This window comes from Phoenix dactylifera, unplaced genomic scaffold (genome assembly GCF_009389715.1).
Source record: "Phoenix dactylifera cultivar Barhee BC4 unplaced genomic scaffold, palm_55x_up_171113_PBpolish2nd_filt_p 000963F, whole genome shotgun sequence".
NCBI lineage: Eukaryota > Viridiplantae > Streptophyta > Magnoliopsida > Arecales > Arecaceae > Phoenix > Phoenix dactylifera.
Genome location: NW_024068321.1, coordinates 76,070 through 100,963, shown reverse-complemented (window position 1 = coordinate 100,963; position 24,894 = coordinate 76,070). Strand labels below are relative to the sequence as shown.

The window sequence follows — 24,894 nt, the reverse complement described above, 5'->3', positions numbered from 1 at the left end:
GATCCTAAAGCTTAAAATATTTCAACTCACTTCAATAATTCTTATAGGAAAGAAAATGTAATTACTTTTGAAAGAAATTTGAGCTTCAAAAGAATTATTTTCTATTAATATTTCCATACATATTCAAAAAAATAAGAGAAAATATAATTTATTCTTGAAAGATTAAAAAGAGTGATTGCTATAAATTTTGAAAAATTCTGGATCACTCTACATTCTTGATATTATAGAAGAACAAAAAAAAAAAATTTGAAAGAAAATGCATCTTTTGAGGGAGAGCTTTAAATACTCAATCTCTTTATTGAAAATTATCTTCAAACTCTAAACTCTCAAATGGAATGATTAATTAAGGGGGAGAGAAAATTTCAGAGGGAGAGATCATATAGGAACTTAATCGTGTAAATTCACAACTAAAGATGAGAGAAAGAATACTAAATGTAAAGTGGTATTAAACTTTGTGCTTCATTGAATATCTTTTGAAAGTTGGATTTCCATCTATATTCATCGGTAAATCATTTGTTTCTGAAAATTAATTGAAAAGGATTCCATCTGTCTTAGTATCGAAAATTTATCTTGGAATCTACTTATGAGTTCTTATTGGCTTGCACTTTAGTGTTTCAATCCTGACCAATTCATTTTAATTGATTTTGATGCTATGATCTTTAAAGGAGTAAAATAAAGTCTTTAAAGAGCTCTAAAAGAACTTTCAAAGCCTTGAATTTTATGTATCCTACATTGCATAAATTCATGTTTTGGTATCTATGCCCCAATGCTTTTATATCATGAAAGAACTTTGAAGTCATTAAGAATTAAGGATTCAACATAATCTTATGTTTTTTTCGAGTATATAAGTTTTGATCTTTATCTGCTCTTATACTCTACTCTGAAAATTAATTAGATTGCTCTCATCTTGCTATATACTTAATATATTAAAAAAAAAGGTGTTGAATTTTCATTCGTGCCTTCTTTGAATATTATTCTTGATATTCCTTGAAATAACTGAAAAAGATTCCATCTACACTTGATTTGAAAACTATCTTTGGAATCTACATTTAGAGATCTCTTCTGGCTCACATCCTAAATGTCTTATTTTTAAAGCCAAACTTTTCATCCTTGATTTTGATGTGATCCAATCATAATTTTAAAACTATCTTAATTGGCTCTGATCTATACTCATTATCTTGCCCTGACAGTATTGCCTTGAGTCACATAATTCATATTCTTGCAATAATTTGGCATGCATGAATGAAATATTGTCTTGTGCTTAATATTTCATTATTTTGCAATCTTTTTGATATTGTCAAAAAAAAAAAAAATCTAAGTATATGCTCATAATGCTTTATGTTTTGAATTGAATATCAATCAGCTTAGATTGAAATATGTTGATTATGTTAAAGCTGATTAACTCTAAAGCATTATCATGAAGTATGTTCTTAAAGTATCTTCTAGATTTGTATTTGTTTTGATTTATATTGCTCTTTGTGGTAGTTTGTATTTCTTCTCTAAAACATAGTGCTTTTGGCATAGACAATGTTTCTCTTGAGTTATGATCTTTGTGATTGTCATTACAATGCTATCCATTTCATTGTTATTCATTCTTTTTGATGATAACAAAAAGGAGGAGAAAAATAAGGAGAAACTAAAAAGCAAATTCTATAAGAAAAAACAGTATTAAGGGGAGAAAATATAATAGGGGAGAAAATATAAAAGGTAATATTGCATACTTAAGGGGGAGACATGTATTATACACTTAAGGGAGACATTTGATAAAGAGAGAATCTGATTCTGGCATATATATATAGAGATTTTTCTTGCTCGATACATAGCTTGAAACTCTTGCTTTAAGGGAGAGCAAAGCTAAATCATTAGCATTCTACTTGGATAAGATAGGAGGCTTTTGGTTCATTGATACATTCTCTAAATTGGACTATTTGAAACTTTTACACCAAAAGCATTTTCTATACATTAAACCTTACTCACTTATGAATATCAATTTGCTTATACTCAAATGTTTTGTAATCATCAAAAAGAGGGGAGATTGAGGATCCTAGTGTTATTTGAATGCTGACAAAGCTATTGAGGCCATATGGAAGTGCTAATGTTATTAATCAATAATCTGTACATAAGTGAGTAAGGAAAAAATTTTGACACATCCTTGATACACTTTGCTTGAATATTATTTAAAGAACCTTCAAGAACACATCTAAAAACAAATATATTGGAAAACTTGAAATACTACTTAGAGTTTAATTCATTAGAGTCAAGTTCTTTTAATGAAAGCTATACTCTGTCATTTAATGCTTAATGAGCTTAAATTAATGTGCCAAGCATCCTAAGGAGAATAAATGATTTGCAATGTGTTACTTCTTTTATATGTTTAATGTGCAAATCTAATCTAAAGATACAGAAAAACAGGGTTAGAGTCGACCTCATAAGAGATGGAGTCGACCTGGCACACTTTGGCATATATTCTGGCACAAATGGCACAAATGACACCGATTTTGGGTCGACCCCAGAAAAGCGGGCCGACCTAGCTTCAGCCATTTGAAAATACAGCCTTTTGGAATTTACTGAGAGGCGCCGCCCCAAGTTTTCTCGAGCCGACCTCAGGTGGAGCTGACCCCAAGAAACCTTGAGCCGCCCAAGTTGAGCCGACTTCAGAAAAAGTTGAGTTGACCCCAGATTGAGAATGTCAAGAAAGCAAGTCTCTGGATTTTCTGAGAGGGCCGACCCCAGAAAAGCTTGAAACGACCCAAGTCTGATGAACAGTGGTTTGAGTCGACCCCAGAAAAGTTTGGGTCGACCCAAGCACGGGCAGAAGCATAACGGCTAGTTGTGCAGAAGTGCTTTTTGGACTCCCAACGGCTATAAACGGCTAGTTTCTTCAATCCAATGGTCAGAAAAGACTATTTGGAGGTTGGATAAGTATTTAAGAGAGAGTATTCATCAGAGGAAGTAAGCTTTTGAAAATACATTAAGTGCATTCAAGAGAAAACCCTAGCAAGGCAAGCTTCATTCAATTGCTTCATTCAAAGAGCCAAAAGGAAGTGGTTGAGCAGATTCCAAGAGACATTAAGAGCTCCATCAACCCTTGAAGAGTGAAGCAATCTTGACAAAGAAGAAGAGCCTTATTAAAGCGATAACTATATTCTAAAATTTTCTTTGTAGCTCATAATTGTTTTATTTGTTCATTTAGGAGCTTTAGTTTCTTGTTCTTTATTCTTGTTGTAAGGTTTGTTAGTAAGCCCGTAAAACCAACATTGTAGGTTGTTGGTAAGCCCGTAAAACCAACATAGGTTGTTGGTAAGCCCGTAAAAACAATGTAGGTTGTTGGTAAGCCCGTAAAATCAACAGTTAGGTTTTTGGTGATCCCGAAAAACCAATTGTAAAGGTTTTGGATTGTGAGTCCGGAAAACAATCCTACTGTAATCCAAGGGGTTATAGTAAAATTCGCAAGGGAACGCTTGGGGAGTGGACGTAGGTGCCTTGGGGTGCACCGAACCACTATATATCGTTGTGTTTGTGTTGTGCTTGTTCTTATGTTTATTCTTGCATTTTATTTCATCTTTGCTTTAGTTTAATTCATTCAAATAATTTAAGAAAGCATCCACCACACTTAACTAAGAAAACCTTCAAAGCACCAAAAATTTAGAAAAACCCAATTCACCCCCTCTTGGGTTGTCACCTTGGGCAACAAGTGGTATCAGAGCAGGTGCTCTCTTGTCATTTATAGTCTTAACCGACTAGAGCCAAAGATCATGGCAACCCCGCATAATGTGTTATTTACCGAGGGACTTTCCATAAACATACCTTCATGTTTTGATGAAAATAACTATATCTAATGGAAAGCTAGAATGAAAATCTTTGTTCAATCACAAAACTATAAGTTATGGAATGTTATAATAAATGGCCCTCACTCACTCTCTCACACTATTAATGAAAAAGACTTAGCACAATTGAATGCTAATGCTATGAACATACTATATTGTGCTATCCATGAAACTGAAGTTAATAAAATCTCTGCATGCTTATCTGCTAAGGAGATCTGGGATGCTTTAGAAAATATTTATGACAATTCAGATTAGCTCACATGTGCTTCAATTACATACTAACAGTGAGCCTGCAGAAAAAGATGTTGAATCTCCCAATCAGGAAGAAAGAACAACAAATGAAGAATTCGGTGATGAAAACAAGGATCCATACCCAAACACCGAAAAATTCAAAAGCTTCCTAAAGACAAAGAAGAAGAGGAAGCAAGAAGAAAGGAAGAAAGAGATAAAAAGCAAGAAAGTCTTGACCAAGGAAGAGTCAAGCAAGAAAATGAAAGTTAGGAGCAACAATGATGATACTAGCTCCAAAGAACTACAAGAGGCACAAGAAGATAAGGTAAAATCTGAATCTGATTTTACACCTAATGAATTTCAAGAAGAATTCTCTTATGATGAACTATTAAATGCTTTTCATGATTTGTATGGTGAATGTAGAAAATTAGCTACGAAAAATAAAAATCTTAAAAAGCTAAATCTGGAAATATCAGAAGAAAGAAATTCTTCCGCTGAAATGAAAGACAAATTAAATTCTGAGAATGAACGCTTAAGATTAAATTCAGAAGAATTGATTCAGAAAAATCAGAATTTAATTAAAAAAATCAAAACTTAAGTGAAGAAGTTAACCAACTGAAATCTTTTATTAACAAATTTACTGTAAGTTCAGAAAGATTAAAAACGATGTTTGAAAGCCAACATGCTGTTTTTGATAAATCAAGACTTGGCTGGATTCCTTTGCTCAACAATAAACTCCTAAAGAAAAAGGTTATCAATTCGCCAAGCAAACTATCAAATAAGATAACTTATTTCAAACATAAAAAGATTGGGCATAAAAATTTACCTATGGTTCTAATACGAATAAATCAAATGGTAAAGTTATTACTATTAAACAGATTTGGGTTCCAAAAGGAACCATATGCACTAACCCTCAAGGACCCAAGCAAGCTTGGGTACCCAAAATGAAAATATGAGGGTGTAGATGTAGGTGTACCAAGCTACCCATGGAACAAATGAAACTTTCATACAAATGGGTGCGTTGACACATAATTAAAGATAAGTCTCAATTTATTCATTAAATCTAGTATAAGGTTTAACATTCTACTTCGTTAATTGGTTAAGGAAAGAAATTCAAAAAAAATGAGGAAATGAATGATAAAGTAAATGAAAGTATATAAGAAGAATCAAGTCAAGTTTTAATCACTTGAAAATACACCTTAAGGATGAAAACAGTGCAAGATTATATTTAAATAGAGGAAGTTTATTTGAAAAGAATTGATTTTGATCCTTGACATGCTTGTTCTTAATATTTTAATGCATGACTTAACACATAATATATTTTGTATGTGGCATGATGTTTTGAATTATGGGTTCTCAATATTTTGTAATGCTCCATGCTTGGATAATTTGATTGAATGTTTGAAATACTGCATAATTTTTTTTTGATATTATTAAAAAAAATTTCAGATTTGTCGTTTACGATCATATTTGAAATCTGAAAGTTGAATAAATTTGTAAAAAGGAGAAGAGAAGGATATCTCTATTTAGGCAAAATGAATTGATTTTGTTTTATCTTTCAACTTGCCTAACTTTGGTACATAATGTTCTAATTCGTACCAAAACTCAACATTAAATACAAAGATTCTGAATATGCTCTAATATGTTTGAAATATGTATTTTCAATCGTAATGATTTAAGATGAGCTACAATGTGGAAAATACATATCTCAAATTATAACTTTGAAAGCCTCCTTGAAAATCTTTATGAAGTTCAGAATCCGATTTTGTATAAAAGCTTAAACTTAATTTAAAAATGCTTATATTGTTACATCTTTGTAACCTTAATTATATGCCTCAATGATCAAATCATTCAGGAGTGTTGCCCAAGGTGACAACCCAAGAGGGGGGGTGAATTGGGTTTTTCTAAATTTTTGGTGCTTTAAAAGTTTTCTTGTTAAGAGCGGTAGAAGCTTTCTTAAGTTATTTGTGTGAACTTACCCTAGAGCAAAAATCAAATATAAAGCAAGAATAAATACAAGAACAAGCACAACACAAACAAGACAATGTATAGTGGTTCGGTGCACCCCAAGCACCTACGTCCACTTCCCAAGCCTCTTCTTGGGAATTCACTATAATCCGTCGGATTACAGTTGGATTGTTTTCCGGGCTCACAATCCAAAAATCTTTACACTTGGTTTTCCGAAGATCACCAAAAACCTATGTTGGTTTTACGGGCTCACCAACAAACCTTCACCGTTGGTTTTACGGGTTCCACCAACAAACCTACACCGTTGGTTTTACGGGTTCACCAACAAACCTTCGTTGGTTTTGCGGGGCTTAACAACAACCTACAATGATGGTTTTACGGGCTTACCAACAAACCTTACAACAGAAGTAATAAGTAAAGAATGAAAGGCTCCTAAAAGAGCAATATAACAAATATGCACAAAAAGAAGAGAGTTAGAAAATATTATCCCTTTGTTAGATTGCTCTTCTCTTCTTTTCCAAGGTTGCTTCACTCTTCAATGAATTGGTTGAGCTCTTGAAGGCACTTGAATTCTGCTCAACACACTTCTTTTGGGTTTGAACTTGAAGCAATAACCTTAACTTTCTTGGATTTCCTCTTTCTCTTGAATGCACACTTTAGATTCCCACCCAAGATCCCTTCCTTTGATGAATAGTGGCTCTTAATACTTCTCCAACCTCCCAAAGATTACTTTCCTACCGTTGGAATGAAGAAAAGTAAGCCGTTTATAGCCGTTGGGGACTTAAAAAGTACATGTGCAGAACTAGCCGTTATGCTTCTGCCCGTTGCTTGGGTCGACCCAAACTTTCCTGGCGGTCGACTCAAACCACCTGTTCATCAGACTTGGGGTCTACTCAACTTTCACTAGGGTCGACCCAACTTTCACTTGGGGTCGACTCATGCTACATTGGGTCGATCCTCAGGAATACAAAATCTTATATTTCAGCCGTTTTTTCACTTGGGTCGACTCAACTCTTTTTGGGTCGACTCAAAGTTCAGTTGGGTCGACTCAAGTTCCATTGGGGTCGACTCAACCTGGGGTTGGCTCAAGCTTTTTTTGGGTCGACTCGAGTTGGGGTCGGCCCGAGCTTTTCTGGGGTCGACCCAAGATCTGTGTCATTTGTGCCAGAATGTGCCAAAGTGTGCCAAATTGTGCCTGGGGTCGACTCCATCTCTTATGGAGTCGACTCTAACCCTGTTTTTCTGCATCTTTAGGTTAGATTTGCCACATTAAACATATAAAAGAAGTAACAACATTGCAAATCATTTCTTTCTCCTTAGGATGCTTGGGCATATTAAAGTTTAAGCTCATTAAGCATGTAAATGACAGAGTTAAGCTTCAATTAAAAGAACTTGACTCTAAGGTATATTAAACTCTAAATTAGTTCTTTCCTCAAGTTCTTCCAATATAATTTGTTTTAGATGTGTTCTTGAAGGTTCTTTTAAATGTGATCAAGCAAAGCGTATCAGGATGTATCAAAATCTTTTCTTCCTTACTCACATATGTACTAGATTAATTGAGTTAATAACATTAGCACTTCCATATGGCCTCAATGGCTTTGTAAGCATTCAAAATAACACTAGGATCTTCAATCTCTCTCTTTTTGATGATTACAAAACATTGAGTATAAGCAAATTGATATTTCATGTGAGAAGTAAGGTTTAATGTATAAAAAATGCTTTTCGCTGTAAAAGTTTCAAAATAGTCCAATTTAGAGAATGTATCAATGAACCAAAAGCTCCCCCTATCTTATCCAAGTAGAATGCCTAATGAATTTTAGCTTTGCTCCCCCCGTAAAGCAAGAGTTTCAAGCTATGTCATCGAGGGCAAGAAAAATCTCTATGATTATGTGCCAGATTCAGATTTTCTCTTTGTCAAATGTCTCCCCCTTTAGTGTATAATACATGTCTCCCCCTTAAGTATGCAATATTATACCTTTTATATTTTCTCCCCTATACTGTTTTTCTTATAGAATTTGCTTCTAGTTTCTTCCTTATATTTTCTCTCCCTTTTTGTTATCATCAAAAATAATGAATAACAATGAAATGGATAGCATCTGTAATGACAATCACAAGATCATAACTCAAGAGAAACATTGTCTATGCCAAAAGCACTATGTTTTAGAGAAGAAATACAAACTACCACAAAGAGCAAATATAAGTTAAAACAAATACAAAGTCTGGGAGATACTTTAAGAACATACTTCATGATAATACTTTAGAGTTAATCAGCTTTAACATAATCAACATATTTCAATCTAAGCTGATTGATATTCAATTCAAAACATAAAGCATTATGAGTATATACTCAGATATTTCTTTTTCTTTTTGACAATATCAAAAAGATTGCAAAATAATGAAATATTAAGCACAAGACAATATTTCATTCATTGCATGCCAAATTATTGCAAGAATATGAATTATGTGACTCAAGGCAATACTGTCAGGGCAAGATAATGAGTATAGATCAGAGCCAATTAAGATAGTTTTAAAATTATGATTGGATCACATCAAAATCAAGGATGAAAAGTTTGGCTTTAAAAATGAGACATTTAGGATGTGAGCCAGAAGAGATCTCTAAATGTAGATTCCAAAGATAGTTTTCAAATCAAGTGTAGATGTAATCTTTTTCAAGTTATTTCAAGGAGTATCAAGAATAATATTCAAAGAAGGCACAAATGAAAATTCAACACCTCTTTTTTTTTAATATATTAAGTATATAGCAAGATGAGAGCAATCTAATTAATTTTCAGGGTATAGTATAAGAGCAGATAAAGATCAAAACTTATATACTCGAAAAACATAAGATTATGTTGAATCCTTAATTCTTAATGACTTCAAAGTTCTTTCATGATATAAAAGTATTGGGGCATAGATATCAAAACATGAATTTATGCAATGTAGGATACATAAAATTCAAGGCTTTGAAAGTTCTTTTAGAGCTCTTTTAAAGACTTTATTTTACTCCTTTAAAGATCATAGCATCAAAATCAATTAAAATGAATTGGTTCAGGATTGAAACACTAAAGTGCAACCCCAATAAGAACTTATAAGTAGATTCCAGGATAAATTTTCGATACTAAGACAGATGGAATCCTTTTCAATTAATTTTCAGAAAACAAATGATTTACCGATGAATATAGATGGAAATCCAACTTTCAAAAGATATTCAATGAAGTACAAAGTTTAATACCACTTTACATTTAGTATTCTTTCTCTCATCTTTAGTTGTGAATTTACACGATTAAGTTCTATATGATCTCTTCCTCTGAAATTTTCTTTCTCCCCCTTAATTAATCATTCCATTTGAGAGTTTAGAGTTTGAAGATAATTTTCAATAACGAGTTTGAGTATTTAAAGCTTCCCCTCAAAAGATGCATTTTTTTCAAACTTTTTTTTATTGAATTTCAGATTTTAATGATAAGGTGAATAGAACAGAAATTTTGTGATATCAAGAATGTAGAGTTTTTCAAATATATAGCAATCACTCTATTTAAACTTTCAAGAACAAATTATGCTTCCTCTTAATTTTTGAGAATATTTACTGAAGTATTAATCAGAAAATAATTCTTTTGAAGCTCAAATTTCTTTCAAAAGTAATTATATTTTCTTTCCTTTAAAAATTATTTGAGTAAGTGAAATATTTCAAGCTTTAGGATCATTCACTCTCTTCTTATAAATAGCTTTTTCTTTTAATGATAGAAGCAATTAACTATGCAAGAAAAATATATAGAAGATCATTCAAGTGTATATTTATAAATTTCAATTTCTTAGTCATAGTTTCTCAGCAATGTATACATGAAGCACAATAAATCTTTTTAATATCAAAATAAAATCATATGTTTAGAAACATTTGTTCGCAATCAAGATTATTGAAAAATACATCATTTAGACCAATTTTATTAAACTTATAAGATAGAAAATGATATGTTTCAGATGCGTATCGGAGCAAACAATCAAGGCATCAAAATTAATTCTATTTTTCTTAAACCGTAGTTTTCATCTAGGAATCATATTGAGTTATTCCCCAAAATGATGCAATCATTGAAGCATATAATGAAAATTACAAAATGTAAAGATATAAGCATTTTATATGGAGTTTAAACTTTTATACTAGGTCATATTCTGAATTTCATAAGAATTTTCAAGGAGACTTTCAAAATTCATAATTTGAGATATGTATCTTCTATATTGTAGCTCATCTTAAGTCATTAAGACTGAAAATACATATTTCAAGCACATCAGAGCACATTCAGAATCTTTATTTTTAATATTGAGTTTTGGTACAAATTGAAGGACATTTTAACATGTATCAGAACATTATGTACCAATGTTAGGCAAAATGGAAGATAAATTCGAATTAATTCATTCTGCCTAATTTGCAAATTCAGATTGTTCTTTTCTTTTATTTTTCAAAAGATATTCACTAAAACAAAATGATGTTGTTGTTGATAGAAACATGTTTCAATCAAATTATCTAGGCATAGAGCATCACAAATTATATTTGAACAAAATCCTCCATTTTTTTTTTCGAATATTGAAAACTCACAATTCAAAACATCATGCTACATGCGAAATATAGTATGCATACCATTAAAGCATTAAGAACAAGTATGTCAACGATTAAAATTAATTCTTTTCAAATAAACTCTCCCAATTTATATATAATTCTACACTGATTTTATCCTTAAGGTGTGTTTTCAAGTGATCGAAACTTCATTTGGCTTTTCACAAGCTTCTTATATACTTTCATTTATCTTGTCATTCATTTTCTTATTTTTGAATTTCTTCCTTTAAGCACTCAGTGAACATTTTGATCTTCATTTCTTTTTGGTTTTACTTTTCTATGCTCTATACTCTATTTGCTACCTATCCGATGGAGTTGGAAGAGGCACGAGGTACTACCACTAGCCTTCCTCTTGTGCCGTCCCTAATATGCCCTACACCGAATAGTTGGGTCAAATAGTGCCGGGTACTACCACTAGCCTCCCCATTGGCACCATCCCTATGATGAGCAATATAGAAAGGTTTAAACCGTTCCCTTTAAAAATGTTCACTCCAAACTCTTCCTGTTTAAATATAGTTTATTACAGATTTTATCCTTTCCAAAGAAATGCTCACATAATTCTTACAAATGTGCTGAATATATTATGCTTGTTTTGCTTTTACTTAAGATTGGAGTACTTAGTTTTATTATCTTAACAGATTTTTATGAGTCTTTTGATATCAATTAAATGTGATTCATTAGAATTAGTTTGATATCTTTGCATATAAGCATAAAATGAGCATACAATTTGGCCTACAAGCTGTATGATATAGTAATACAGCTTCAAACAATAAAATTACCTTGCTCATCATTTTTAAACTCTATAATATGGGGTCATAGATATACCTTTCTTCATGCCAAACTTTTGTAAGAATATTCTTGTGAACTTACTTTGGTCAATGAAGATCCCCTTTCTTATTTGTCTTAGTTTGGAGTTCGAGAGGAAAGGTTAGTTCATCCATTTTACTCATTTCGAACTCACCCTGCATGAGCTTAGTAAAAATTTTACATAAAGCTTCATTAGTAGCACCACAAATAATGTCATCAATATATATTTGAGCAATTATGATATCAGAATTTTTCTTTTTGATACATAGTTTTATCACTATTACTTTCTATCAAAAAGTTACTTAATCTTTCATATCATGCTCTTGGTGCTTGTTCTAAATCAAATAGTGTTTTATCATGTTTGTAATAAATATTTTTCAAATATAGATGGTTATTTTTACATAAAAATTTTAATAATATAACCACACAGAAGTTCATTCTACACATTCATTTGACAAAATACACATAAAACAATCAAATGAAAGTAGTTATCTTTGGCTTCTAATCATGCAAAGATTTTATCAAGATCTATTTCATCTTTTCTGATTAATTCTTTTAGTAATCACAAATTCTTCTTAATTAAGTGTGTTTCTGAAAAACTCAGTTTTGTTCCAAATATAAAAAGTTTTCAGATTCTTCAATAAGATTTCAAATTTTATCCCTTTCAAAATGATTTAGTTTAACTTAACCAATTATCATCTTGTTCATTCTTCTTAATGTCTTTTAAATAGAAGCAAAATGACAAACTATATTCTCAATAAAAGATCTAGTTTTAATAAGAATAATATGAATTGATATTTCTATAACTAGTATTTTTTCATTGAATATTCTATATGCATTGCTTAATGAGTAATATCCAAAGAAATACTTGTTTTATCAGATTTGGCATATATTTCATTCTTGAGAACATAACATGTATAACTGAAAAACATGAAGGTATGCACCATTTGATTTTCTGTTTTTCATGAGTTCACATGGGGTTTTCTTCAAAAATAGATTTAATAGAAACCTTATAATATGACAAGCTGTGATGATAACATTAATCAACTGCTATCACAAAGCATTGTCCTTACACAGCAAAGGTTCTATTTTTATATTTTTATAACCCCTATATGCAATAGTATTCTTGGTGCAAAAATAATTGTATTCAATACCGTTTTCTGTGCAAACCTTATTAACAAATTGGTTTTCAAAACTGTGCCATGATACTTTCACAGTTTGCAAACCTTTTTTATTTGAAACCTTTTGTATAATTGTGCTAATGCAGAAAGTATTTCAATTTAAGTGCCAAGAACAAAACGAATGTTAGCTTTGAGAAATTATCCACAATTACAAAATCAAAAAGCTTATCTCCTAGGTTCACAATCCTAGAGATTCAAATAAGTTCTTATGGAGAATTTTCAAAGGCTAAAAGGTGAAAACAATGTTTTCAGATTTAGAAATGATTCTAGTTTGTTTTTTAGATGACATACATAGCAAACTTTGACCTTGCAAAAATTAATCTAAGTGAACCAATGATAAGGTCTTTTGAGATTAAGTTCATACTAGTATGAGTTGATTTTATATGCCAAAAATGGTTTCTTTAATCTTGGTATTCATAGTGCATATATTCAAAGGCATACCAAGTATACATTCTCATGTCTATGATCAATAAAAGATAATGCCATGGATAAAAACTCTCAATCAAGCATATAGAGAATTCATAGAGTTATTCTTAATAAATTGATTAATCATTTAGCAACTTATCAACAGTAAGTAAAGCATACTATAAAATAAAATGATTTAATTATATATATATACATATTACCTATATCACAAAATTGATTAATACCTGCAATTCATGTTTTAATCAGATACTAAGGCAAAGAGAATGATAAAATGCAAGGATTATTTTTTTCATTATTATTTTCATTTCAATTTCTTTTCTTAAGTTTATTTTAAGTTTCATTCTTTAATATGTGTCTAGAGCACCCAATGTCCAAATTAACTGTTGGAGCCTTAAGTGCTAGACACACCTGCAGAAAATATTCAGATTTTCAACTTAGGAATCCAAGCTCTTTTAGGTCCTTGCAGGTAAGCTATAATTGTTCCTTTTGGAATCCATATTTTCTTAGTAGCTATTTTGTTCATAGACTTGCAGATTTTAGGATTACAAGGAATGTATTTCTGCATCATCTTGTTAAATTTAACAAACATAAATTTAATATGAGTAGTAGATAAACCTTCAGTTTTCTGTTTTTGCCTTTTAGGTTCATCAAATTTGTAATGTACAGATTTAGGAACAGAAGAGATTTTGCTTAGCTTTTGTTCCTGTTTATCAGCATTATAAGAATCTGTTTTAAAATAATTAGAAACTGTTTTAACAAACATATTCTTGAAAGATTTTTGAATGTACCAAGATTGATATCCCAATCCAACTTTATCAAATCCAGCTCTTTGATTATTTATCATTAGGTTCAACTTTTCAGAACTGAAAGTAAATCTTTCAACAACAGGTCTCAATTTGTCAACTTTTTTAGTTAATCTTCTATTATCTTCTGAAAGTAATTCATTGTTTTTCTTAAGTTTATCATGGCTTTCAGTGGGAAGTTGGTTTTTCTGATTTAGTTCTTTATTTTTCTCAATTAAAATTTTAGTTTCATTAGTATGTTTCTTAATTAGAGTTTCATAATGATTAGACAGTTTCAGTTTTTCATTTACTAGGATTTTCTTTTCATTCTTCAAGTTTTTGTTTTTACAAATGAGTTTCTTATGTTCTTTCATTAGATCAAGAAATGCATCATGTAACTCATCAAGTGTAAAATCATTTTCAATTTTATCACATACTTCATATTCAGAAGAGGAGACACTTTGTGTTTCAATACATACCTCGTCCTTGTGTGCCACAAGGCATAGGTTTTCAATATCAGCTTGAATCTCTTCTTCTTCAGAGCTAATTTCAGTTTCACTAAAAATATTAGTCCTTTCATATTTAGCCTCTAGCATATTCCATATGTCTTTAGCAGTTATGCAAGAAGATGTGCAATTAACCTCATTCTCATCTAATGCACAATATAACAGCTTCATGGCTTTTGAATTTTGTTGGGTCATTTCCTTATTATGATTAGTGTTTGTGTTTATCCCATTGACTATAATACCCCATAAATTATAATCAAGTGATTGTATGAAGACGCGCATGCGTGTTTTCCACTGTGTAATTTATGCCATTAAATAGTGGAGGTCTATCAATTAATTGTCCTTTTCCTAGAAAACTATCTATTTGAGTTGTCATAATCTTTGGCTTTTTGGCGGTTAGGTCAAAATCAACAGATAAGAAATTATAGAGCACCTGCTCTGATACCACTTGTTGCCCAAGGTGACAACCCAAGAGGGGGGGTGAATTGGGTTTTTCTAAATTTTTGGTGCTTTAAAAGTTTTCTTGTTAAGAGCGGTGGAAGCTTTCTTAAGTTATTTGTGTGAACTTACCCTAGAACAAAAATCAAATATAAAGCAAGAATAAATACAAGAACAAGCACAACACAAACAAGACAATGTATAGTGGTTCGGTGCACCCCAAGCACCTACGTCCACTCCCCAAGTCTCTTCTTGGGAATTCACTATAATTCGTCGGATTACAGTTAGATTGTTTTCCGGGCTCACAATCCAAAAATCTTTATACTTGGTTTTCCGGGATCACCAAAAACCTATGTTGGTTTTATGGGCTCACCAACAAACCTTCACCGTTGGTTTTACGGGTTCACCAACAAACCTACACCGTTGGTTTTACGGGTTCACCAACAAACCTACACCGTTGGTTTTACGGGCTCACCAACAAACCTTCGTTGGTTTTATGGGCTTACCAACAACCTACGTTGGTTTTGCGGGCTTACCAACAACCTACAATGATGGTTTTACGGACTTACCAACAAACCTTACAACAAGAGTAATAAGTAAAGAACGAAAGCTCCTAAAAGAGCAAATATAACAAATATGCACAAAAAGAAGAGAGTAGAAAATAATTATCCCTTTGTAGATTGCTCTTCTCTTCTTTTCCAAGGTTGCTTTACTCTTCAATGAATTGGTTGAGCTCTTGAAGGCACTTGAATTCTGCTCAACACACTTCTTTTGGGTTTGAACTTGAAGCAATAACCTTAACTTTCTTGGATTTCCTCTTTCTCTTGAATGCACACTTAGATTCCCACCAAGATCTCTTCCTTTGATGAATAGTGGCTCTTAAATACTTCTCCAACCTCCAAAGATCACTTTCCTACCGTTGGAATGGAGAAAGTAGCCGTTTATAGCCGTTGGGGACTTAAAAAGTACATGTGCAGAACTAGCCGTTATGCTTCTGCCCGTGCTTGGGTCGACCCAAACTTTCCTGGGGTCGACTCAAACCACTGTTCATCAGACTTGGGGTCTACTCAACTTTCACTGGGATCGACCCAACTTTTACTTGGGTCGACTCATGCTACATTGGGGTCGACCCTCTCAGGAAACACAGAATCTTATATTTCAGCCGTTTTTCACTTGGCTCGACTCAACTCTTTTTGAATCGACTCAAGGTTTAGTTGGGTCGACTCAAGTTCCATTGGGGTCGACTCAACCTGGGATCGGCTCAAGCTTTTTCTGGGGTTGACCCGAGCTGGGGTCGGCCCGAGCTTTTCTGGGGTCAACCTAAGATCTGTGCCATTTGTGCCATTTGTGCCAGAATGTGCCAAATTGTGCCTGGGTTGACTCCATCTCTTATGGGGTCGACTCTAATCCTGTTTTTCTGCATCTTTAGGTTAGATTTGCACATTAAACATATAAAAGAAGTAACAACATTGCAAATCATTTCTTTCTCCTTAGGATGCTTGGCATATTAAAGTTTAAGCTCATTAAGCATGTAAATGACAGAGTTAAGCTTCAATTAAAAGAACTTGACTCTAAGGTATATTAAACTCTAAATTAGTTTTTTCCTCAAGTTCTTCCAATATAATTTGTTTTAGATGTGTTCTTGAAGGTTCTTTTAAATGTATCAAGCAAAGCGTATCAAGGATGTATCAAATCTTTCTTTCTTACTCACTTATGTACTGGATTAATTGAGTTAATAATATTAGCACTTCTATATGGCCTTAATGGCTTTGTAAGCATCAAAATAACACTAGGATCCTCAAGGAGAATAACTCAATATGATTCCTAAATAAAAATCTTAACTTAAGAAAAACAGAATTAATTTTGACGCCTTGGTTGATTGCTCCGATACGCATATGAAACATATCATTTCTTATCTTTAAAGTGTACTAAAATTGGTTTAAATGATGTATTTTTCAATGATCTTGATTATGAACAAATGTTTCTAAATATGTGACTTTATTTTGATATTAAAAAGATTCATTGTATTTCATGTATACATTACTGTGAATCTATGAGTAAGAAATTAAATTCTATGAACATTCACTTGAATGATCTTCTATATCTCTTTCTGCATGATTGTTGCTTCCATCACTAAAAGAAAAAACTATTTTTAAAAGAGTGAATGATCTTAAAGCTAGAAACATCTCAACTCACTCAAATGACTCTTAAAAGAAAGAAAATGTAATTGCTTTTGAAAGAAATTGAGCTTCAAATGAATTATTTTCTGATTAATATTTCAAAATATTTTCTTAAAGATTAAGAGGAAGCATAACTTGTTCTTGAAAGATTAAAAAGAGTGATTGCTATAAATTTTGAATAATTCTAGATTACTCTACATTCTTGATATCATAGAATTTCAGTTTTATTCATGCTTATCATCAAAATCTGAAATTCAACAAAAAGAAAAGAATGATTAAAGAAGAATGCATCTTTTGAGGGGGAGCTTTAGATATTTAATCTAAATGCATTATGTATCTTATTCAAAAGTCACTTTCACTTGATGCATTCCTTGAATGTTTTATGGATTGATTTTGATGAACCTCTTTGTGTTGCCATTGCTTGCCTTGAGTTGAGTTCTCATTAGTGTAAGCTGTGCTGAAACTTATAAAAAAATATATTTTCGAGATTGACAATTTGAATGTTTTATTGAACATTATCTTCAAATTCTAAACTCTTAAGTGGAATGATCAATTAAGGAGGAGAAAGAAAATTTCAGGGGGAGAGATCATATGAAACTTAATCGCATAAATCCATAACTAAAGCAGAGAGAAAGAATACTAAATGAGAAGTGATCCTAACACTCTCCATTATGTATCATCTGAAATTTAAATCTGAAAATCTTTTTGATACACTTTGAAGCTTGCTATTTGGTTAATATATCTTGTGCATCCATCATGGACCAAATTGCAATTCAAAGTTGATCTTACGTGCCTCTTATTTAATAAAAAAGGAGGAGAAAAATAAAAGCGAAAAATCAGCTTGAAATGTAATGTTGTATGTCTGATTCATGAATAGAACTCAAGAAGCTTACATAAATGAAAGAAAAATGAATGCTCTTAAAGCCAAATCATTAAAAGTTACTCTATGTATATTTGGCAATGATTTTACTATGCTTTTAATGTCTAATTGGTTTAAAACTGATATCAATTTAAGCATATTTTGGTATCAACTTTGTGCTTCATTGAATATGTTTCAAAATTTGGATTTTTATCTGCACTTCATTGGTAAATTATTTGTTTTGAAAATAAATTGAAATGGATTCTATTTGTCTTAGTGTCGAAAATTTATTTTGGAATCCACTAATGAGCTCTTGTTGGCATGCACTTTAGTGTTTCAATCTTATGCCAACTCATCTTGCTTGATTTTGATGCCTTGACTTTTAAAAGAAACAAGAGAATTATCAACGAACTTTTGAACTTTATGTGTGCCCCAATGCTTTTATATCATCAAAGAACTTTGAAGTTATTAAAAAATTAATGATCCAACATGATGTTATATTCTTTTTGTTTTGATTTTATACTCGAAAAATTAATTAAATTACTCTCATGTTGCTAAATACTTAATATATTGGGCAAAAGATCTTAAATGAACAAGCTTTCGTACTTGTTATTAAAGATCTTTAAAAAAAAAGGGGTTAGATTTTCATTCGTACCTTCTTTGAATATCAGTCTTGATACTCCTTGACTTAACTTGAAAAAGGTTCTACCTACACTTGATTTGAAAACTATCTTTGGAATCACATTCGATGTGCTCTCATTATAATTTGCTCTAAAATCATCTTAATTGGCTCTGATCTATGCTTATTAATCTTATTCTGACATTATTGCCTTGAGTTATATGATTCATATTCTTGCAATAATTCGACATGCATTGACTGAAAATCAGAGTACAATAAGGAAAAGGAATATTTGAGTATCATTTGCTGCTTTGTGCTTAATGTTTCATTATCTTGCAATCTTTTTGATGTTGTCAAAAAGGGGGAGAAATATCTGAGTATATGCTCATAATGCTTTATATGTTGATTATGTTAAGTTGATTAAATCTAAAGCATTATCATGAAGTATATTTTACAGATATATATTTTCTACTTCATGCAACTTAGCTATGCATTAGTTCTAAAACACATTCTATTTTATATTGTATATACTCCAAGTTTTGTCATCATCAAAAAGGGGGAGATTGCTGACCCAAAGATTGATTTTGATGATCACAAAATCTTGAAGTATAATTACTAATGGTTGTGTTGCAAGAAGAAAGATAAATTGTTTTGCAAGGAATATAGCAAGTTGGAAGAATGCAAGAAAGCCTCAAAAGTTCTCAAGAAAAGTTGGAAGAAAGCCACACTTCATTGGCCCAAGTTACAAGTACAAAGAATTCAAGTTGGAGGAGCAAATTCAACAAAAATTCAAAAGAATAGTCCTCGAGTCGACTCCTGGAAGTTCAGAGTCAACTCTGGCACTCTGGAGTTTCAAGGAACAATGCTCGAGTCGACTCCGGGACTCTCTGAGTCGACTCCGACTGAGAACAGATAGAAAGACAGAATGATGGATTTTAGACCCTGTCGGCGAGCCGACTCCAGATGGTCCCGAGTCGACTCCAATGCTTGGCGAGCCGACTCCAGATGGTCCCGAGTCGACTCCAAAGGGAAGCAGACAAAAAGACAGAGAATCAGTTTCGGAGACCCTGTGAACGAGTCGACTCCAAGTGTTCCAGAGTGGACCCCCAAGATAGCCGAGTCGACTCCATCAAGGCCCGAGTCGACTCCGAGGTAGATCAGTTCAAAAGACAGAGAATCAATTTTTCGGTCTCTGAGAGCGAGACGTCTCCCGAAGATCTCGAGTCGCCTCTCAAGACAGCCGAGTCGACTCCAAGTAAATCCGAGTCGACTCGAGGAAGAAAAATAAAAAGTTGGGTTTCTAGAATCCTGAGAATGAGCCGACCCCTAAGTGCCCGAGTCGTCTCCAGCTGTTGGCGAGTCGACTCCAGGACGAGACATGCACTTTAATTCAAATCTGTAATAGTGGGCAAGTCGTCTCCAGTAAAGCGCGAGTCGACTCCAGTAACAGCTGAGTCGACTCCAGATCGCGCGAGTCGACTCCGATCCCAACGGATACATGGACAGACTATGCAAACGGATCAGAACGGCTCTATTTTTGTCTCTAACGGCTAGATTTTTGTTCCCACGCCATCCAAAGCTATAAAATCAAGGGAAGAGCTAGGGAAGAAGAAAAGGAAGTGAGAGAGAACACATAGGGAAGAGATTTCAAAGAGATTTCAAGAGAAACCTCCCAAAAGCACAAAAGGGCCATTCAAAGCAAAAGAGAGAGAAGAAAAGCATCTGAGTGAATCTCAAGGCTTTCTCTCCAACTGTGTGCTGCCTCAGTGATCCTCTACTTCGTGCGAAATCAGAAGAGGGTCAAGTAAAGAAGAAGCCGAGTTCCTTCATCTACAAAACTTGTTTGAGGGCTTCTTCTCTTTACTCTATTTGTTTACATTGTTATATCTGCTTGTTTAAGAAGCTTGTATTTGTTTTAAACTCTTGTTCTAATATCTTGTAACTTGATTCAATCAAGGGATTGAATCAAGGGGTTAAGGTTTGTTGGTGAGCCAAAGGAAAAACCAACGGTGTAAGGTTGTGGTTGGTGAACCGGGAAAAATCAACTGAGTTTGATTGTGAACCCGGGAAAACAATCGAGTGGTTCTAATCGGTGAGCCTGTGAAAACCGACCGAGTTCGTTGTGATCTCGTGAAAACAACAATTTAGGTTGTGAGCTTGTAAAACAACCGGCTGTAATCTGAGGGATTATAGTGAAATTTCCAAGAGGTCTTGGGGAGTAGATGTAGGTGCTGGGGTGCACCGAACCACTATATGTTTGTTGTGTTTGTGATGCTTTCTTTCATTGTTTAATTACCTCACTTAGTTAGATAAATATCTGATTGAATTGCTTGCTTAACTCTTATCTGCACATCCCTTAGTTGCAAGTATATTCAAATTGTTTAATCAAGTTTCATTTAATAAAACTGCATTAAGATTCATTGTATTGAAATGCTTGCTTGGGGAAATCTAGACTAATTGTTTATTGAGTCTGCTGCTTAATAGTTTTAATTTTGGTCATATTAGAATCAAATTGTTGCTAAGTTTAAATTCCATTGTGCATCTATACAACTTAGCTTAATTAATTGAAAAGTTTAGAAATAGTTGAAAAGTCTTAAAAGACCCAATTCACTCCCCTCTTGGGTTGTATCTACTGGGCAACAGTTTCTCTCTACAAAATTAGTGTATCATCTCCAAATTGCAAGCACTGTGAACTTCCAATCATATGAAAAGGTCCCACACCCGCAATGAGTCCCTCTAAAGTAGCTTGATTGAAAATTCTACTTGATTTCTCGCGTCTATTGAAGCCTACCTTATATAGGCTAATTCCATTCGATCTATTGCTGTCAGGTTTCATCTCGTTGTAATGTCATCCGTCCCTATCACTTTGGAAGAGGTAAAAAAGCAATCACTAGTATGGGAGCTTACAAGGCACCGGGCTCCGACGGCTTCCAGTTAGCCACTAAAATAAATATTTAAGGGGAAAACGGGTTTCCTTGCTTGAGTCCATGTCTGTTTTTGAACTAGTTGCCGAGTGTTCCGTTGATCAATATGCTTGAGCTGGTGGTTTCTAGCAAAGAGGTGATCCATGATACCCATCTTGATCTGAAACCTCTGTTTTTCATGAGGTCTATCAAAAACTTCCAGGAGATGCAGTCAAAAGCTTTCTCAAAATCGACCTTACAAAGAATTCCTTTTTCTTTTGTTCTTCAGCAGAAGGAGATGATTTCTGTTGCAGTGACGTAACTTTCGAAGATTGATCTCTCTTTAAAAAAAGTAGTCTGTGAGGGTGAGATTAAGTGGCCTATTATTTTGCTCAACTTGATGGAGAGGACCTTTGAAATAATCGTCATAATCCTGTGCTCCAAACTGATTGGAAAAAAGTCTATAACTAATGGATTGCAAGAGCTTTTAGGAATGAGAGCGATATAGATGTAATTCAGTCATGCCAGGTTTAATGAAGTTCTGAAAAGCTTGAAAAACTTGTATGATATCTATTTTGATTTCCCAATATATCTGATAAAATGAGGTTGGCAATCCTTCTGGCCCAAGTGCTTTATTCTTTGCAAGATTAAAGGTTGCCTCCTTGATTTCTTTTCCTGTTATTCCTTCATCCAAAAGCTTAAGTCAGGCGGGGTCTCAGAGTATAATTGATGCCATATTGCTTCTACTTGCTCTTCCTTTGCGTTTCCTAGTAGTGAGTAGTAGTAATCGAGGAATGTTTTCTGAATGTCTTCTTGGCTGGTTATTATCCTTCTATTTTCATGAAGCTCTACCATTTGATTTTGCCCTCTTCGATTGTTTGCACAAATATGAAAAAATTTCATGTTTCAGTCGCCATCTTTCATCCATTGTTTCCTCAATCGTTGCTGCCAGTATATTTCTTCTTGAGTTAAGAGGGATTCAAAATTCTAAAGGTTTTGCTTTCTTTGTTATCTTCTGCTGTGAAACTAACTTCCTCTTCCAGCATGTCTGATGGTCCGATCCTTGTGCAAATGTCTTTTTTCCTTTCGAATATGTTACCAACATTGCCCCTACTCGACTTTTTAAGATTGTTCTGAACGTAACGTAGTTTGGCCACTATACTGGTTGCAGCATCTTCAGAGCTGGGTGCTTCCACTACAATTTGATAAGGTTGTCAAATCCTGGGAATTTATACCATATATTTTCGAATCGGAAGAGTTTCTCCTCCTTTTCCCATCCGTTTGTTCCGGACTGAATGTGAGTGGCAGTGGCAAATGATCAGAGGTTGGCCTTGTCAGCGGAAAACGGACACCATTGGAAAGGCATCATGCCACTCTATTGAGGTAAAGCATCTATTCAATTTTGCTAGGTTGGGTGCTCCCTGAAGATGGACCATGTGAATTTTCTGGATGCCATGTTGATTTCCAGCAGATTAAGATTCAAGAATTTGTTGAAGTTCCTTACACCATAGAGCTGTTCTTTGCCCCCATTCTTTCGGAAGAGTGTCTAGTGATATTGAAGTTGCTTAGAATTAACCATGCTCCGGCAATTCGGTTCGTTAGTTCCTTGATCTCTGTGAAATAGGCTTTTCGGATTTTGTTGTCATGTGGCCTGTATATGTTTGTGATTGTCCATTGGAGGTTCAAATCTTTCAAGGTGAACTTAGTGTTTATAGAGAACAAGCTGTTGTGTACAAGTTCCCCATTAATCTCAGTTTTGTCCCAAGTTGTTAACAGACCTCCTGAAGATCCATTGGCTTCTTTAATGTGCCAACTTCCACATACATATATCGGCTCTTATTATAGTAGGAAATTATTATTGCATTGTTCTAACTAGTCAAGCTACTACTTATCTTCAAAAAGATATCACCAAAGGGATGTATAGAAGATTCTTGAATATATTGTGACCACTGAATGGATGTGGTATATCTGTTTATCTTCTCATTAGTTTTAAATTCTTTAGATTTCTTTTTTTTTGTGCTAACTACATTAGATCAAATGAATAGGTTAGTCCTTCGAAGCTCATGTTGGCTGTGCATAGAGGTGCAAACTGTAAGTTGCTATTGTTTTAAAGTGCATATGTCGCATATATTTTCAGTAGATAAAAGTTCTTGAAAAAGAAAAAAAAGAAAAGGAATTTTTTTTTCTCTAAATATGCTCGAAAAAGGGACTAGATTTTGCAAAACATGCATATACATATGTACATGCATACATACATACGCATATACCCACATGTGTACGTACATACAAATGTATATGCTCATACACATACGGATAGATAGATAGATAGACCTGGCAATACTTAAGTGGATCTCCACTCAAATCAAGTTGGATCTAGATCGAATGATAAGAGACCCATATCGATGATTTGAGCCGTTGGATATTATTCACTATCTATAAACTATTTGCACACCAAAAATCATATGATTTTAAGACCCCCTAGCCTATTCAATATTGAATAAAGATATATTTAACAGGTAAAGGACCACGGAACATGTCAAGGAACAAATTTCTTCTTACAAAATAGATGATGTTGTCTATCATAAATATGTGCTAGTTATAATATATGGGTAACTTCATGTGGCTGAGAAAAGTTTTAGATCTGGAATATTGATTAAACTAAAATTAATTTCAAAAAATCCAGAAAATAATTAATTTATAATTAACTAAATTTTACTACCTCCATGATCTAAGCCATTGGATGTGATCTAATATTTGTAAATTGTTAACATACCCCTAGACGATTGGATTAGATCCATGAGTTGGGTCATCATTGTGGAATAGGCATTTTTCAATCTGATCTGAGTGAAGTTTCACTTGAGTTTAAACATGTCTGCCACTCTCGCATGGATCGCTTAAATCAGTGCTGAAGTAGTAGTCAAGTATCCCATAAAACAATCTAATCAATAGTCAAGGATAACCCAAATCAAAGATAGTTAACAGTCAAAATCCCCTAATCAAGGCTGAATTAACAATCACTGATTCGTTATCAGATCCTTTCCTTTTATGTTCTTTAACCTTGTATTCTAAAACGTTGGGCTCTCTAATCATTCTCTGCTTAATCCATTAACTCTGATACTCTAATTATGATGGTTGACATTGTCCGTCTCTTGATAGCTTGGTCAAACACTTTATTTTGGTTTAGCTTCCCATTGATTTAGTGGAGTTGTGCATTCACCGGAACACCAATGCATGAAGAATAAGAAAAAACGAAATAGCACCACACTGCCCCTCATTTCTATATACAATAATGAATGCCAAATTCCAGGGGCGTGTTAAAAAATGTTGTGTTAGAGTGGAATGGCACAATTGGTGGTAGATGATGTCCTACTTTGTGGCCATCTCTCCTTGCTAGTGACATCTCCCTCACATGCATATATATTTTAGACCTTGTACATATCATTGTACATCAAACATTATTAAATATTAGGATAATTTATTTTGTAGGTCTTCACAAAATACAATGTATTAGAACAAAAATTTCAATCATTATATTTCATAGTTTAAGTTTATCCATAAGTT

General features: G+C 33.3%; 1 protein-coding gene across 6 annotated transcripts in view; it reads left to right on the top strand.

Moving 5' to 3' along the window:
- The window catches only part of LOC103698932, a 102,103-nt gene that overhangs the window by 36,593 nt on the left and 40,616 nt on the right, over nt 1–24,894 (top strand). The window contains exon 1 of one of the 6 annotated variants that reach the window (XR_005509373.1): nt 19,835–23,424. The exons of the other annotated variants lie outside the window; for them this stretch is intronic. The gene's annotated coding sequence lies outside the window, so the exon portion shown is untranslated. Of the gene's footprint in view, nt 1–19,834; nt 23,425–24,894 lie in introns of those variants that run through there. 6 annotated transcript variants of the gene reach the window in all.